At 40.6% G+C, this 18,155-nt stretch overlaps 1 protein-coding gene across 2 annotated transcripts in view; it reads left to right on the top strand.

Moving 5' to 3' along the window:
* Window positions 1-18,155, top strand: part of MGAT4C (MGAT4 family member C) — a 740,042-nt gene that overhangs the window by 321,959 nt on the left and 399,928 nt on the right. For both annotated transcript variants that reach the window (XM_070407598.1, XM_070407599.1), the window contains exon 2: window positions 1,302-1,412. The gene's annotated coding sequence lies outside the window, so the exon portion shown is untranslated. The remainder of the gene's footprint in view (window positions 1-1,301; window positions 1,413-18,155) is intronic.

Raw genomic sequence — 18,155 nt, 5'->3', positions numbered from 1 at the left:
CAGGGAGAGATAGAAACATCAATGATGAAAGAGAATCATTGATTGGCTGCCTCTTGCACATCCCACACTGGGGATCTAGCCTGCTTCCAGGGCATATGCACTGGCAGGAATCACAGCCTGACCTCCTGGTTCATAGGTTGATGCTCAACTACTAAGCCATGCCAGCCAGGTGGTTCTAGGCTATTTTAATGTAATTAAAATATTTCTTTAAAAGGTTCAGTAGTATAGAGAAGTTTTACACTTGTCAAATATCTAAATGTGTACTTCTTCCAGGAGACATATCTCATAAGTTGTCATAATCTTCAATTTTCAAGATTTATAGAACCATAATTTATAGAGTTATAAATTATTTTATACTTGTTTAATTTGCATAATGAAAAAATAAATATCAGATTAAAAATGAAACACACACACACAAACTTCCATGCATTTAATATTTTTTAAACAGTATCACCGCTGATAACTGCTCATCAGGCTTTATACACATGGGGAAAAAGGCAACATGTAGTTCTAAGATTGATGTACTGCTAAGATCGTTATAAGACTTTATACAATCTGAGACTGTTTTTCACTGAGGCTTATTTTTTGATCTAGTGTTCACATATTCTTGGTAACAGGAATATGCCACTCATAGTTAAAATCAGTTACTGCTCCCATAAAAATGGAATGTTTAAAAATAAGAAAAAAGCCCAGGCTATGTGACCCTTTCATTGCTCCCATAAAAATTAAAAGATGTGATTGTGTTTGAACCCTTTTGAAGGTTTGGGCAAGGGAACAGTGGAATATTTAACGAGACTAAGAAATCCGGCACAGTTGGTCTCAGACTCTAGGGTATGTGTAGGCATTATTGATGTGGCTTCTGCACGGAGATGTGCAATGTTCACTTGACTTTTATCAAATAGTGGATAAAAGAGAATTAATCCTGATAATTGTTATCCTATAAGTAATGGGCTAAATATTGTTAAATTTAAAAATAAAGATATACAGATGTCAAGTAAATGTATTTATCAATGTTGTCTTGATTTAAAATGTTTTTTGTTTTTGTCTTGAATCATACTTTCAGAACCCAAGAGTTAGACATAGTAGTAGAGCTGGAACTCAGAAATGTTTTTTAACAATATTATTTTCAGCATTAAATAGAAAAAGCAAACAAACCGTAAGCAATGAAAGTAGAAATGTGAAATTGGTGTGTTTGGAAAAGTCTACTAGGGTAACAGTGACTAGATTCAACATGCAAGGGCCATCATGATGAATGTTTACAACACTTTTTTGAGAGCCAATTATACTGTTTTTTTGTGCAGGGACTGGAGATCAGCCAGATCAGTTGTATGCACAAAGCTGCTTTGGTTCTCCCTTTTCAAACAAGAGCTGCAGAAAACGTTAGAGCAAGGTTGAAGCTTTATTCCTCTCTGGTAAGCGAAGCTTTCTTTTTCTTTGCAATGTTGAGAGTTTGATAAAAAAAAAAAAATGCTTTTAAACCATAATGTGGTTAGGGAGCAGAGAAGCTGTTCTATGTTACAAGTCATAAACTGTTTTCTTTTCTTTTGAACTATTTTTTTCATAATGCTTTTGGGTGTGTGTTATATAGAAAAATAAAAGTGAAGCAGTAAGTCATATTGCACATATTAAATTTGTATGGGAGGTAGGGGAGTCTTAAACTACACTTCTGTTGAATGAAACGTGGTGTTATTTTATATCTTATACTGTAGAATTCCTGGTCAAAACACAGGGAATAAAGTCAGTACTCTGATCCATGGCTGAGAGTGAGTCCATATGTTTGAGTTTTCCCCTGACCAATGGTGTCATCACTGCCCAGTAGCTCGTCTCCATAGAGCTTCAAGAATCCAACCTATTTTTGCCATTGGGTTTACTTGTAGACATTTTTGACTACCCTAAACTCTTTTTTATTCTAAAAATTGGAAAAGAGGAAATCTGGAAATAATAATTCTGGGTGAGTTTGTCTTCATATGGCTTTTGTCACTTTAGCTCTAAGTAATGTAACAGTGCACACGTATTCAAAATATGAGCTTTTGTTTTTTGCATAAATTCCTTCAACCTGTAATGTACTTCAATATTACTACAAAAATCTCTACCTGTTATACACTCTACCTAAATTTTTGTATGTCTAAAATAGCAAGAAAATATTTATACACACATGTGACTACATACAAATATTTGACTTATATAAAATTAATTTTAGGTAATGGCAGAATTACACATTACAGCACTGTCATTCTTATAGAAACTTATCATTTTTAGTTGCATTTATATAACTTCATTTTCTTCATAAGCATTTGTTCAGAAATCAGTGATGTGAATATCAAAATACTTTGCAACTAATCAGCTTCACTTAAAGCTAAATCTATTTTTAAAGTAAAGTTTTTAAAGTAACTTGTCATTAGTTTTTCTTCTTTTCAATAACTCAATCGCATGAGTAATTAGACATTTGTGTTCTATATCTATATCTATCTATATCTATATCCATATCTATATCTATATCTAAATCTATATCTATGAAACTTGAACATAAATATATTTAGGGATTTAACCAGAAGAGTATTCCCAGCTTCGAAGGTATAAGCAACTCACAATGACAGTCTGATAGGTCACTAATAAATATTCATATCAATTTGATTATTTCAGTATATATATATATATATATACATACATATATATATGTATATATATATATTTACTATCGACCTTGCTAATTATTTTCAAGAAGAGGAAGTATGTTACTTACAAAAGAGATTAAACATATAATATCTGTCCAGATTTAATGATGGTTCAACAAATATGTTTGAAAATAAGTAATTTATATTGAGGTTTTGGCTAAGGACATATAAATAAGAGTATTTTACAGGATCAGGAAGTCAGGAACAAAAATAAATGTAATGAGAAGTAATTTGTTAGATTTAAAAATAACTCTACCTTTTTATTCATGAGACTGAAAAACTGTAACAATGGAATACTTTTCCTTTAACCCTACTTTAAATTATGTGTGCATTTGATACAACCCATTTTAATGTTTCAACTATGAACATTGTGCTGAAATAACTATAAAGACAGCCCTGCTTCTAAAAGAGATTCTGGACTGAAGGTGAGCTGAGGCAAAACTTTAAAAAACCGTTGACATTATGTAGTTTCTGCTCTCTTAAAAAGTGTGTGTTGCCCTTAGGCACATGCAGCAGGCAGCTATAGCAAAGTGCTCCAATTCCCTTAGGTTCTAACTTTCCAAATTTTGAAGTGAATCTCAGATGAACAAAACATATGTGCGCGCGCGTGTGTGTGTGCACGCGCGCGCATACACACACACACACACACACACACACGCACGCATACACACTGGGTGAGGCTAAAGTAGGTTTACAATTGTTCATATGAAAAATAATATAAGAATTAATAATAGCCGAAACCAGTTTGGCTCAGTGGATAGAGCGTCGGCCTGCGGACTGAGGGGTCCCGGGTTTGATTCCGGTCAAGGGCATGTGCCTGGGTTGCGGGCACATCCCCAGTGGGGAGTGTGCAGGAGGCAGCTGGTCGATGTTTCTCTCCCATCGATGTTTCTAACTATCTGTCTCTCTCCCTTCCTCTCTGTAAAAAATCAATAAAATATATTTAAAAAAATTAAGAATTAATAATACAAGAATAAACTGTGTGTTGCATACTCAAAACTGTAAATCCACTTTTGCTCCACCCTGTATATACAATCATTTTTACCTTTAGAACTTATGAGTGTTTTCATACATACACTTATACACATAAACACACACACACACACACACACACACACTCTCACACGCGTGCACACACACACACACACATACAATTTGAGAAGATAGAAAAGAAGAGCAAATACAACATCTCCTACCCACAGTGACTATGACACAGTGAGACATCTTTTTTACTTTCAAGCCTTTATTTTTTGTTATTCATACTAAGAACACTGCTTTTTCTATTGTCTCATGTCCAGGTTCTATCTGTTCTTTATGGCTCAGAGTAGAGGCCCCTTTATATTGAGATACCTTCCCAGCAAACCTCATACTCACTCAGGATAAAATTTTCTCTTCCACCTTGGAGCAATCTTATCACTTTATTTTTGCATAAAAGTACTAAAATGTAAAATGAGAAATTTTTGGCAAAATTTGTTCCTTCCAGACATTGTTTAAGAAGTCTGATTTTTAGAAAGTTATTTTTATTAACTTATTGTTTTTAAAGCTCTTCAAATTTCCTTTGCCTTCTTTTTCCTCCTGTTTTCTTTTTTAAAAAAATTATATATAATTTTTATATATGCATGTCCCCCCCCCTCTCTCTCTCTCTCTATATATATATATACATATATATATGTATATATATATATATCTTTATATAAAGACTAGGGGCCCGGTGCACAAAAATTTGTGCACTGGGGAGGGGGTTTCCTCAGCCCTGCTTGCCCCCTATCACATACTGGGAGCCCTAGGGGATGTCCTACTACCTGCTCCCTGGTCCCCTTGGGGAGCGGGCCTAAGCCACAGTCTGGCCTCCCTTTGTGGAAGGCGACCGGGCTGATCAGGGGAAGGCAACAGCCCCATCACCCCGCTGCTGCAGCCACTGCCAGTCACCGCAGCCACCAAGGTGTTTTCATCAACACGGACTCCAGTCCCTTTACCATGAAAAAATGACAACTTTCTTTAGGCATTTTCAAGAAGTGTCTTTCATAGGATATGACATTTCTTTCTTTCTTTATCCTCACCTGGGGATATGTTTCCATTGATTTTTAGAGAATGTGGAAAAGAAAGGGAAAGACAGAGAGAAAAACATCAAAGTGAGAGGAACACTTTGATTGGTTGCCTCCTGCATGAGCCCTGACCTGGGCCGGAGCCAGGGAGGAACGTGCAACCTAGGTACATGCCCTTGGTCAGAATTGAACCCAGAATCTGCGTTGGGCAGGCCGAGGCATTATTCACTGAGCCAAACTGGCTAGGACAGGATATGACATTTCTTAACCCTCCAGCAGCAGACCTTCATTTTTTTCTCCAGGAGTGTGGTAAAAAAAAACCCTAGATCACTTTTTGGACTTTTATTACTCAAGTTACTAAGAATATTACCAGTGGCATACAGAGAGCTTAACCAATCAGAGGTCAGAAAAGGTGTTTCCTCTGTAGTTCACACCAATTGCTGGTTTGGCCCCTGCCCAGGCCTAACGCCTCTGGCGAGTCATTAGCCCTGGGCCAGGGCACTCTCAGCTCCAAGCCACCGTGGCCATCAAGGATCGCTGGCTGGCTGCGCCCGGGTTCGGGCCGCCACCACCATCAAGGATCACTGGCTGGCTCCTCCCCGGCCCAGGCCTAAAGCCTCTGGCCCAGGCATTAGGCCTGGGCCGGGGCACCCCCAGGTCCCCGCCACCGCAGCCATCAACGATCCCTGGCTGGCTCCTCCCTGACACAGGCCTAAAGCCTCAGGCCGAGGTTTTAGGCCTGGGCATCTCGCCGCCTCCGAAGATCGCTGCTGGCTGGCTCCTCCCTGGCCCAAGCCTAAAGCCTCTGCTTGAGGCTTTAGGCCTGGGCCGGGGCACCCCCAGCTCCCGCCGCAGCTGATCGCTGGCTGGCTCCTCACCGCCCCAAGCCTAAAGCCGCCGCCGCCGCCGCCGCCCCCCCCCACCCCCACCCACCCCCCCCCCCCCCCCCCGGCCGCGGAAGATCGCTGGCTGGCTGGCTGGCTCCTCCCCGGCCCAGGCCTAAAGCCTCTGCTCGAGGCTTTAGGCCTGGGCCGGGGCACCCCCAGCTCCCGCCGCAGCCGATCGCTGGCTGGCTGCTCCCTGACCCAGGCCTAAAGCCTCAGGCCAAGGTTTTAGGCCTGGGCCAGGGCACCCCCAGCTCACCGCCGCAGCCGCCGCCACCACCGCCGCCGCCATGGAAGATCGCTGGCTGGCTCCTCCCCGGCCCAAGCCTAAAGCCTCTGCTCGAGGCTTTAGGCCTGGGCCGGGGCACCCCCAGCTCCCCGCCGCAGCTGATCGCTGGCTGGCTCCTCACCGCCCCAAGCCTAAAGCCGGCCGCCATCTTGGCTGACAGTTAATTTGCATAAGGATATGCTGATTAGCCAATGGGAAGGGTAGCGGTCGTACGCCAATTACCATGTTTCTCTTTTATTAGTGTAGATATATATATCTATCTACATATATATATTTATATATAAAGATATATATATCTTTATATATAAAGATATATGTCTATCTACATATATATATATATATTTATATACATATATATATATATATAGAGAGAGAGAGAGAGAGAGAGAGAGAGAGAACTATATTGTTGACACAATTACAGATGTCTCCATATTCCCCCACATTTCTCACCTCTCTCCAGCCCTTGCTCCCCTACCCCCTTCCCTCTGGCCTACATCACACTATTGTCTCTGTCCGTGGGTGATACATATGTGTTCTTTGGCTAATTCCTTCACCTTCTTTCCTCCAGTGTCCCCCACTGCCCTCCTCTCTGACAGCTGTTAGTCTGTTCCATGTATTCATGCCTCTGGTTCTATCCCTCATAGAAGTCTAAAAAGCTTACCTTAATCTTCAACTAACACTCTCCTCTTTTCACCTTTTGTAATGGGAGGAAGCACACATACTTTTAACAATGTTCAATTTCTACTTTTGATTTCTCATGTATTTGCCTTAATCTGTCAAGTCGTCTATATTTCTAATTGCCAGTTCTGTTTTCCCAATAAAATCCTTTTCATTGGAGTCTCTCAGTGTTTACTGCAGCTATCTCCGATCCATGACTAGACCCACATGTTCCCCACTGGATGCTTCTATATTCTTCTGCTACACACACTTCTCAGAGTTCACTTTTCCAATTAGTATTTCCATGGCATTATTTCCAATTCTCTCCAATCTTACTATACCTTTATGACACTTCCCACCTTTCTCAGGTAGCCACTTGACTTTCAGGTTCATAAATTCACTGTACACTTCTTAGTTCTCATCTTGATTCTCCACAGCATATAAGGGTTGACTATTTATTCTTCTTTGAAACATTTTACCTTTGCCGTGACCTGCATGGCAGGGTTCAGGATCCGAAGGAGGGTCCAACACTCAAATGAAAATGCTATACAAGAAATAAGAATTTAGAAGGCATTGGGGGCCAGGTAGAGCCTCTTTCTTGAAGAGACACCAGGGCTTCTCAGTCTGCTTTGCTTTTTATTCACTTGAATATGCATTTGCCTTTTAGCAATGCATACAGGCATATCAAAGGTAAAGTTTGGTAAACAGTAAAAGGATTATCAGGTTAGGGAATTGCCTTGAGCCACCACTATCTCAACACAAACAATCTGTGCTAAGCATCAGCCCTGCTAATGCCTTCCAGGTTCCTTGGTGCATTGACAGTATTGGCAAGTGGTGGCTTCCCACATACCTTTACTTTCTTAATTTTTGTAAACACCACAAATATACATACACTATACATATAAGTGTATTATGTTATGCTATATGCTATATGATATATGATATATTTATGTATTTAATGGTGAGAGAGAGAGAGTGAGGTGTTTGACATAAATCATATGGAAAATACTAAAATACTTTAGGCCTAAAGAGTAAAGTAATACAAGAAACACTTGCTATAGCTGGTTTGGCTCAGTGGATAGAGCATCAGCCTGTGGACTGAAAGGTCCTGGGTTCGATTTTGTTCAAGGGCACATGCCTGGGTTGTGGGCTCAATCCCCACTGGAGGAGGGGGTGCATGCAGGAGGCAACTGATCAATGATTCTCTCTCATAATTGATGTTCCTATCTCTCTCTCCCTTCCTCTCTGAAATTAATTAAATATATATAAAGAAAAGTACTTTAAGTAACACACTTTGTCTACTTAGACTTTGGAAAATAGGCTTAAATTCATGCTTAATGATATTAACTACTGAAATGTATGTATATGAATATTTACCCCTGTCTAAAAGGTAGTAAGAATACATAAAACTGATATATTTGATCATGTCATGCATGTCCTTGTTAAGAATTTGACAATTCACTTCTCTTTGCACTTGAAATGAAATAAAAATTCTTTACTATAGACTCAACGACTCAATATTCTTCTTGGTCTTGCTTTGGCCATTTCTCATTTTATCTATAACACTTCTCCATACTCACTGTGCTGTAACCACATGGGTTTCTCTGCTAATTCTAGAGCACACTATGGCAAGTGTACCACAAAACGGTTACTTTTGCTATTTCCCCTGCCCAAAGCATTATTCCCCCAGATATCATCATGATAAGTCCTCTATTTTCCATATTCACCTCAGAGATCACCTCCTCAGAATGATTGGTGCACCTTTTCTGGGTATGGTCAAGCTGTATGCTGTTACCACACTTTTTCTTCATATAATTTAGAATCGCTTGATATTTCGTTATTTACCTATTTGTGTTATTTTTTGTCTACACTTAGGGAGACTAAATTTAACATTATGTGTTATCTTTAATAAAAACATTTTGATTATGTTAGATATCACACACACACACACACACACACACACACACACACACACACACTACTATTGAGCAAGCCAATGCCACTTATTTAGAAAACACAATATAATACTATGCTGCTGTAAAAAGGAATGAACTCCTACCATTTGCAACAGTGTGGATGGCGCTGGAGAGCATTATGTTAAATGAAATGTCAGTCAGAGAAAGATAAATATCACATGATCTCACTCATTTGTGGATTTTGATGAACAACATAAACTGATGAACAAAAACAGATTCAGAGACAAAGCATTGATCAGATCCTCAAACCTCAGAGGAAAGGTAGGGGAGGGGAGAGGTAAGGGGAAGAGATCAACCAAAGGACTTATATGCATGCATATAAGCATAACCAATGGACGCAGACACCAGGGGTGAAGGCATGAACAGGAGTGGGGTGGATGGCAATGGGGGGATAAGGACACATATGTAATACCTTAATCAATAAAGAAAAAATAAAAGCAAAATTAATTCCCATTAATTTCCATCCCTTCTTCTGAGAAAATACTTTGTTTCATGAAAGAATAAATAAACTTGATTCTTACTAGTAATTTATGGAAATTGTTCTCATTCATTCCTTTTAGTTCTTCAGGCCACGATAGTGGTTTAAGGCCAGGAAGTCCTATGTTTGACAAAGTTTGCTTTAGTTCTGACATGACTTCTTACTGTTTGTGAATTTAGACAAGAAATAAAAACTTTCTCATTACTATAATTAACATTTCCATCTCCATACAATGTTGAAGACTAAGTAAGAAATCACATATATAACATTTATAAGAATGTCTAGCATATATAACTATGAACTAGTTAGTCATTGCTATTTTAAATATTTTGATACTTTATCTGAAGTATCAGTTGTTTAAATAATAATGCTCACAGGCAATCATGCTGTCTTCCACTTCTATCATTGTTAGGCTGATGTTGCACAAACCATTTGCCACCCCAATTTTACTAACTAACCACTATTCTCACTACAGTCTGTCTATATTGATATACACCTTTTCTCTGTCACATGTGACGGACATTATGTTATATACTCAAATGTCAAGCTCTACAATTTCTTGTTCTCAAAGTTTCTCACACCTACTCGTAACTGACTCACATCTTTTTAACAATTTATCTATATATTGTTGAAAATTCACTAATCTATACTCATTTTTTTTTAGTGTTTTTCCCTGGGAAGAAGAGTTTATATGTTTTCTAACAGTAATCTAATTTATCTCTACTATCTAAAGAAATGCTGAGAAATTTTATTATACTAGAGGCCCGGTGCACAAAAATTTGTGCACTCAGAGGGGAGAGGTGGTCCCTCAGCCTGGCCTGTGCCCTCTCGCAGTTTGGGACCACTCAGGAGATAACGACCTGCTGGCTTAGGCCTGCTCCCGGGTGGCAGAGGGCAGGCCCAATCCCTAGGTGCAGCCCCTGGTCGGGCTCAGAGCAGGGCCGATTGGGGAGTTGGGGTGCCGCCCCCTGTCATGCACAGAGCAGGGCAGATCAGAGGTTGCGATGCCACCCCTAGTCACGCTCAGGGTAGGGCCAATTGGGGGGTTGGGGCACTGCCCCCTGTCACACTCAAGGCAGGGTCGATGGGGAAGTTGCGGCGCCACCCCCTGCCACACACAGAGCAGGGCCGATCAGGGGGTTGGGGCTCCGTACCCTGTCATGCACAGAGCAGCGCCCATCAGAGGGTTGGGGAGCTCCCCCCTGTCACACACAGAGCAGGGCCCATCAGAGGGTTGGGGAGCTCCCCCCTGTCACACACAGAACAGGGCCAATAGGGGAGTTGGGGCACTGCCCTCTATCACACACAGAGCAGGGCTGTTCAGGGGGTTGGGACGCCGCCACTGTCACACTTAGGGTAGGGCCTATGGGGAGGTTATGGCTCTACCCTGTCACACACAGAGCAGGGCCAGTGGGGGGAGGAGGGGTTAGGGCGCCGCCCTCTATCACCCACAGAGCAGGTCCAATCAGGGGGTTGGGGCACTGCCCCCTGTCATGCTGATCCCGGCGCCGGGAGACTTCGCGGCTCCGCTGATCCCGCCTGGCAGGGCCACAGATCTGGGTCCCAGACCGAAGACAGCCTTGCCTGCTGCCGCCTGCCTTCAGTATGCGAATTAGCCGCCATCTTGTTGCTTCAGGGTGGGGGTCCCCACTGGGGTGCCTGGCCAGTCTGCGTGAGGGGCTGAGGGCCGTTTTCAGGCTGGCAGGCGACTGAAGCTCCAAACCTCTCCTTTTTTTCTTTTTTTTTTATTCTGGCATTTATTTACCTTCAATGGCTGTCACTGGAGCTGAGAGCCGTCTTTCTCTCTGAGGCTCCGCTGAAAGCAGGTTTCTGGCCTTTGTTTTCTGTATTCGAAACAATGTTGCGACTCCAGCTCTGAGATCCCGGCTGACTGACAGGAGGTTTCTGGGGTTTTGTTTATCTTCTATAAATGTTACAATGTTTCCAACTGAAGCTCAGAGGCCGGCAAGGCAGGCGGGGAACACTGGAGTCCGCAGTCACTGAAGGAAGCAAACCTCATGTTCACTTCCAGCTGCCTGGCTGCCGGCTGCCATCTTGGCTGACAGTTAATTTGCATATACTCACTGATTAGCCAATGGGAAGGGTAGCGGTCGTACGTCAATTACCATGTTTCTCTTTTATTAGTGTAGATTATCATTATAGTAATATAAAAGAAGCTACATATCAATGATATCAAGACTATAATTAACCAAAGAACATATATACATAGCCCATGGGTATGGAAAATAGTGTGGTGAAGGCCTGGGGGGGGGGGGGGGGGGGGCGGCTAAGGGGTATCTATAATGCCATCAACAGTAAAATGTGACTATAATAATAAACTAAAAACCTCATGTGAAAAAATAAGAGGCTAATATGTATATGTTGGCCAGAATTAAATTAATGTTTCATTCCTGTAATAATCACATGTGCAGTGAAAAAAATTATTTATACACATATGCTATAAATATTTTTCCAGGGCTTCCTTTATACCCAAAGTGCTTTTGAAGTACTAAGTATAAAAAACTAAAAATTTTCTCCTGTAACAGTTATGTAATTATATCAGTCTAATTCAATATATGTTTTGCTTTGTTTGTGGAGGTATTTTTTAGATCTGGTTAGATAAGACTTTCCTTACTTTGGTAAACAACTTTGGGATCTTTGTGTCATTTTGTGATTTTAACAAGTCATTTTGAATTTACTTTGCAAAACTCTTTGAAGTAAAGAACAATCAATTTCCAAAGATTTATTTTTTTCTCATAAACACATATCTCTGTCTATGGAATATATTTTTACTCCTAGATGTTAATCAGAGAGTAAAAATTAATTGAGAAACTATGCTTTAGAAAACCTAATATAGTTTTAAATGACAGAATAATTTGTAAGATAGCCCATGCACGCAAAGAGTTGCACACTTGATTTTATAAAATTAAGAGAATTAACCTAGGGCTTTTTCTACTAACAAAGTGATATTTATTCTGATATATAATCAATTTATTTATGTTTTCTTAACCATAGATGTTTTTATACCGAGATTTTTGTCTTTTGTTTACCTTCTTTTTATTTATTTTGCTTAAATTTACATTAAGAGTTCTAGTTTATATTACTATACATTCTAGAGGGTAGAGGAAATAAGTCATTTTAAATATTAATTTTTATCTCTATGTAATCAATTTATTGATTACAAAATAAAAACTCATCAAATATACACACTAACATTTCATTGGAGAATATATAAAGTACAGATTTTTCAGGATTTGCTTTCTAGTTGTCTAAATTCCAGAATTATCATCTAAATATATTCTGCTTAAGCAAAGACATTATTATATATTTATTCATTGGTGCTAAGTTAAAATGCAAAGCTTTAAATAAATATCTTTGGAAAATATGTTCAAAGGGGTTTTGGACAGAAACAAGGAAGGCTTTTATATGTATAAAAGACCCTGAGGGAGTTTTGTATCAGAGAATGGAAATGCTAACTACAAGCTAAAGAGAATCTGCTGTAGAATAAAAATGGATGGTGTCAGAGCCTTTATAGAAATTGGACAGTGACACCCTGAAGTCTATAAGGTGAAATGAAGTGGCGCCAGTAATGTGTATGGAATATTATTGTTACAATGCATGCAGTTTGAAGTCACCCTGGGTGAAAGCAACTTTAGAAAGAGCTATGTCTCTGTGTGTGTTTTTTTTCTCCCCAAATACCTAAATAGTATTGGCATAAATAATTTTGATTTCTTATTTGGTTGTTTTGGATAAGTAAATTTTAGAAATATTTGACACATTAGGATGAACATTTACATTCATAAACGTTTAGGTGCGATATTCACATTTTAAAAAAAACCTTTGATATTTGTAAATGTGATTGTAGTAGAATCCAAATGTAATCATAAACTCCATGAAATGCAGTTTGAAACCCCATATAACACTGGTCTGCAAGAGAGATGAAGTGTTTTCATGACCAAGTAGATACAGGAGAGAAGCATTCAAAAGGACAACTGGAGGTCAGGCTGTAGGCAGCACTTGGTAAAAGCTGAAACTGGAGGTCCTGCTGAGAGTCACTTTGGATACTGAAGTAAATAAAGACAGAAAAGGGACCGTGCCTGAGTCAGAGAATCTTAGGAATAAAGATGGGAAAACCTTTGCTTTTATACTAGGTCACATCTTTCACTCTCACTATTTTTGTAATTTTGATAAAGTTACTTAAACTTACTGGATCTCCACTTACTAAAATGAAAAATATGAAGAATAATTATTTCCTCACAAGTTATTCTAAATATAGGTAGTATACAAGGTCTTCTAGTATCACAAAGACTTTGAATAGTAGTTCAAATGTCAGTAGAATCTCAAATGAAACTATATGGAAAGTCAAAGAGATTATGTTTGCACATATTTGGAATTTAATAGCAAAGGAATTATGACTTTTCTTTCAAGTTGATAGTTAAATCTTGAATTCTGTTGAATGCTAAGTACATCAGGTAATTTATTCAAACAAGTATGACCTGAAAACCATACATAAAGGTAAGAGTGAGGGTTGGAGATCACCAGCAATAGTTAGTACAAAATGAATTCCACCTTTAAAAAGCTAGATAGATAGTTGCATAGAGGTTTTTAAATTCTATGTCCTATTTAGTTTTCTATAATAGATTTTTGAAATACTAAACTTAGCCTGCTCATGAATTAAATTATCTATTCTATTGGTTATGTGAGAAAAAATATAGTATGTCAAATATGAGATTTTTAATTTACTTCATTATTGTCCTTTACTTTTTAAGATTTGAAATAAAATGTACCACTTATTTAGTTGCATCTTTCTCTATAGATATATAGATAGATTATAGATAGATAGATAGACCTCAAATTAGATATACCTTAATATCTATCTATCTATCCATCCATCCATCCAACTATCTATCTATCTATCTATCTATCTATCTATCTATCTATCTATCTACTAGAAGCCCAATTCACAAAATTTGTGCAAGGGGCTCGGCCCTTGCAGCCCTCATAGCCTTGGCCAACCCTCACAGCCCCTCGCAGCCTCAGCTGGCCATTGCAGCACTGGCTTCGTCCAGATAATTATCTGGAATGTCATCCAGACTGATGTTCTGCTGTTTGGTCTAATTAGCATATTAGCTCTTTATTATATACTAGAGGCCCGGTGCACAAAAATTTGTGCACTCGGGGGGAAAGGGGGTTCCTCAGCCCATCCTGTGCCCTCTCCCAGTCTGGGACCCCTCGGGAGATAATGACCTGCTGGCTTAGGCCTGCTCCCGGGTGGCAGAGGGCAGGCCCAATCCCTGGATGCAGCCCCTGGTCAGGCTCAGAGCAGGGCCAATTGGGGAGTTGGGGTGCCGCCCCCTGACACGCACAGAGCAGGGCCCATCAGGGGGGTTGGGGCTCCATACCCTGTCACACACAGAGCAGGGCCCAACAGGGGGTTGAGGAGCTCCCCCCTCTCACTCACAGAGTAGGGCCAATAGGGGAGTTGGGGCACCACCCCCTGTCACACACAGAGCAGGGCGGATCAGAGGGTTGTGGCGCTTCCCCCTGTCATGCACAGAGCAAGGCCCATCAGGGGGGTTGGGGCTCCATACCCTATCACCCACAGAGCAGGGCCGATCAGGGGGTTGGGGCTCCGCCACTGTCACACTCAGGGCAGGGCCGGTGGGGAGGTTATGGCTCTACCCTGTCACACACAGAGCAGGGCCGATCATGGGGTTTGGGCGCTGCCCCCCGTTACGCTGATCCTGGTGCTGGGAGGCATATTACCCTTTTACTATATAGGACAGAGGCCTGGGGGCCCGCTGGTTTGCCCTGAAGGGTGTCCTGGATCAGGGTGGGGGTCCCCACTGGGGTGCCTGGCCAGCCTGGATGAGGGGATGATGGCTGTTTGCAGCTGGTCACACACCCTTCAGGGTGGGGGTCCCCACTGGGGTGCCTGGCCAGTCTGGGTGAGGGGCTGAGGGCTTCTTTCAGGCTGGCGGTTATTGATTGAAGCTCCCAACGACTCCTTTTTTTTATTTTATTCTGGGCCAGCTTTAGCTCTGGCTCTAGCTCTGAGAGCAGGTATCTGGTTTGTTTCGGTTCTATAATCGAAACAATGTATAACTTCAGCTCTGAGATCCCGGCCTATATTTGTTAGAATGTTTCAAACTGCCAGCTCAGAGGCCGGCAAGTGAGGCGGGAAACGTTGGAGTCTGCAGTCACTGCAGCAAGCAAGCCTCATGTTCGCTTCCAGCTGCCTGGCTGCCGGCCGCCATCTTGGCTGACAGTTAATTTGCATAAGGATATGCTGATTAGCCAATGGGAAGGGTAGCGGTCTTACACCAATTACCATGTTTCTCTTTTATTAGTGTAGATATTATATATGTGTGTGTGTGTGTGTGTGTGTGTGTGTGTGTGTGTTGATTTCAGAGAGGAAGGGTGAGGGAGAGAGAGGTAGAAACATCAATGATGAAAGAGAATCCTGCATGCCCCATACTGGGGATTGAGCCTGCAACCTGGGCGTGTACCTTGACCAGGAATTGAATCCTGACCTCTTGGTTCATAGGTTGATGCTCAACCATTGAGCCATGCCAGCTGGGCTATTAGATATACTTTTGATAAGAAGTTACTGATTTTATAGCCTGAAATATGGGATGACTATATAAACATTACAGTTGCTAAGATTAGATTTAATGCTAAATAAAAATAGTCAAAAAATTTAGTATCCAGAGTTTTATGCTTTTCCTCCCACTATATCTTACTAATAGGACTTTCCAGCACACTTTTGTGGATGAGCCAGAGATGGAATTCAAACCTGCTCTTCAAAGAATCTTTTTTCTTATGTCCCTCAAGCCTGCTCTCCGTAATTCATAGTTAAAAACAGTACATTAAAATCAGTCTTAGTTCAAATCCTAGTTTCATTATCCACCAGTTGTAGAATTTAAGCAATTAACCTAAACTTTATAGAACTGCATTTCTTCATCTCTAACATAGAAATAAGAACTTCCATTCTATAGGATTAAATAAGATAATATAAATTAAAAATTAAGTCATTCATTGAATATAATACATACATTTCTCTTTCTATCACCTGATATAAAGTAATTGAGATAGCCATTTTACATTATACTGGAGGCCCGGCCCACGAAATTCATGCACTCGAGGCAGGAGTGGGGTTCCCTCAGCCCAGGCTGTGTCCTTTCACAATGCAGGAACCCCACGATCCATTGTCCCAAAGAGGTAGGCCCTGCCTACTAGGCTGGGGCTCTGCGATGGATCGCCCCCACAGAGGGAGGCCCCACCAACCCGCTGCAGCCCACCAGTGGGTGGCCTGGGCCTCCCTCTGCAGGGTGATCATGAAACAATGGCTGGACCCCCAACCAATTGTATTGCACCCGCCTAGGCTAGCCTGGCGCCAGTGGGTGTCATAGCATGGTCATCCAGATGGTTGTTCCACTGTTTGGCCATTTGGTCTATTTGCATATTATTCTTTTATTATTATAGATTAGATTTTAAATATTCTATGTAAGTGAAAAGGTGAACTTTTGTGATATTTTAGAAAACATGGCTATCATATATTTCACATTCATCCATGTAAGTAGGACATAATTTTCTATGATTGAACAGCAAAAATATGACTACTAAGGATTTAGAAGTTTTATTTTCTGAATATGTGGGAGGGTCTGCGCATGTGCAAGTGTGTGTGTATATGTGTGTGTATGTGTGTGTGTGTGTGTGTGTGTGTGTGTGTAAGGGAACTGAGAGAACCAAAGATTAAATAATTTTATCAAAAAGAATCCTTCCATTGGCCAAGTACAGGCTCTATAATATTAGAAACTTCTCCCTTTAAAGGGAAAGAATGTGCAAAGCAGAAAATATAAGACATAATGTGCTAAAACATCTGTAACTATAATAATATAGCATTATAATGATACTAGAGGCCCAATGCATGAAGATTTGTGCAAGAATGGGCCTTCCTTCCTTTGGCTGCCAGCTAAGCCTGTGTCATTGCCATGGCAACGACACAAGCATCCCACCCCACCCCTGGCCGCTCAGCCTGCATATGCAAATTAACCCTCCATCTTTGTTGGGTTAATTTGCATACTCACTCCTGGTTGGTTGGTGGGGTTGTGAGGGTATGGTCAATTTGCATCTATCTCTTTTATTAGTGTAGATTGTATATAGTACTATCTTCCTCTTCAGCAAATGAACCGTCAAAATCATGACTATAAGCTTGAAGTACAATGTCCATTTGTGGTCCAGATCTTTCCATGAAGAAATGTAGAATGGGAGCATCAGGGCTGTACACTAAGGGATAAGTTGGCCCCTCCTTAAGAGACAGCTGTTTTCTTTCATAGAAATACATAGAGCAATACTTTGAGTAGTGTACAAAAGCTGTGATTGCCTTTCTTTCCCCAATGCCTCCTGTCCCTGTTAGCTGACATTTATAAGGTATGGGCCCATTACATATGTGAAGTTTTTTGCATATCAATTGTATTCAATAAAGCTGTTCAAAAAAATAAGGCATGGGTACTTGAAAAAGACAATGATGTAAGACAGAGAAGCATACTTAGGTGTAGTTTCTCTTTGTAACTTACAGCTGTGCATGTGTGCCCTTTAGCAATGAAGGAAGTATGAATTAAGAGGACAGGCTTAGTTCCAGAACCATTTTGGCCATAGGCTAGCTGAATAACCCTGATCAAGTTGCCTGATAAGCAATTTCATGTCCTTATCTGTATATGGTCAATAGTACTGTTAATTCTACAAATTGTTTTTATACTTAATACTAGAGGCCTAATGCACAAAAATTGTGCAGCGGCCTTGGCCCTGCTGCCACAGCGGCTGCCTCTGCCTCGGCCCCCGCCCACAGCAGCTTTGTCAGGAAGGAGGGACATTTGGAAGGATGTCCGGTCTAATTAGCATATTATGCTTTTATTATTTTAGATGTAAAAATTGACTAAGATTATGTATTTTTTAGAATGGTGCCTGGTTCCTTAGAAATGATGAATAAATTGTAATTACTAGAATTTTATAATTATGATATATTTCCTCTTCTACTCTTTTCAATAACTAGTAATAAGACAGCAGACTTTCATCTAAACTGTGAAGAAAAGGCAGTATAAACTTCTCCATTTTTCTTGAGATAAAAACATGCATTAATCCTCTAAGG

This window comes from Myotis yumanensis, unplaced genomic scaffold (genome assembly GCF_028538775.1).
Source record: "Myotis yumanensis isolate MYYU_CA2020_CCGP unplaced genomic scaffold, mMyoYum1.0.hap1 SCAF_3, whole genome shotgun sequence".
In the NCBI taxonomy this organism is placed as follows: Eukaryota; Metazoa; Chordata; class Mammalia; order Chiroptera; family Vespertilionidae; genus Myotis; species Myotis yumanensis.
The sequence above is the reverse complement of the archived record's forward strand: the minus strand, read 5'-3'. Positions and strand labels throughout refer to the sequence as shown.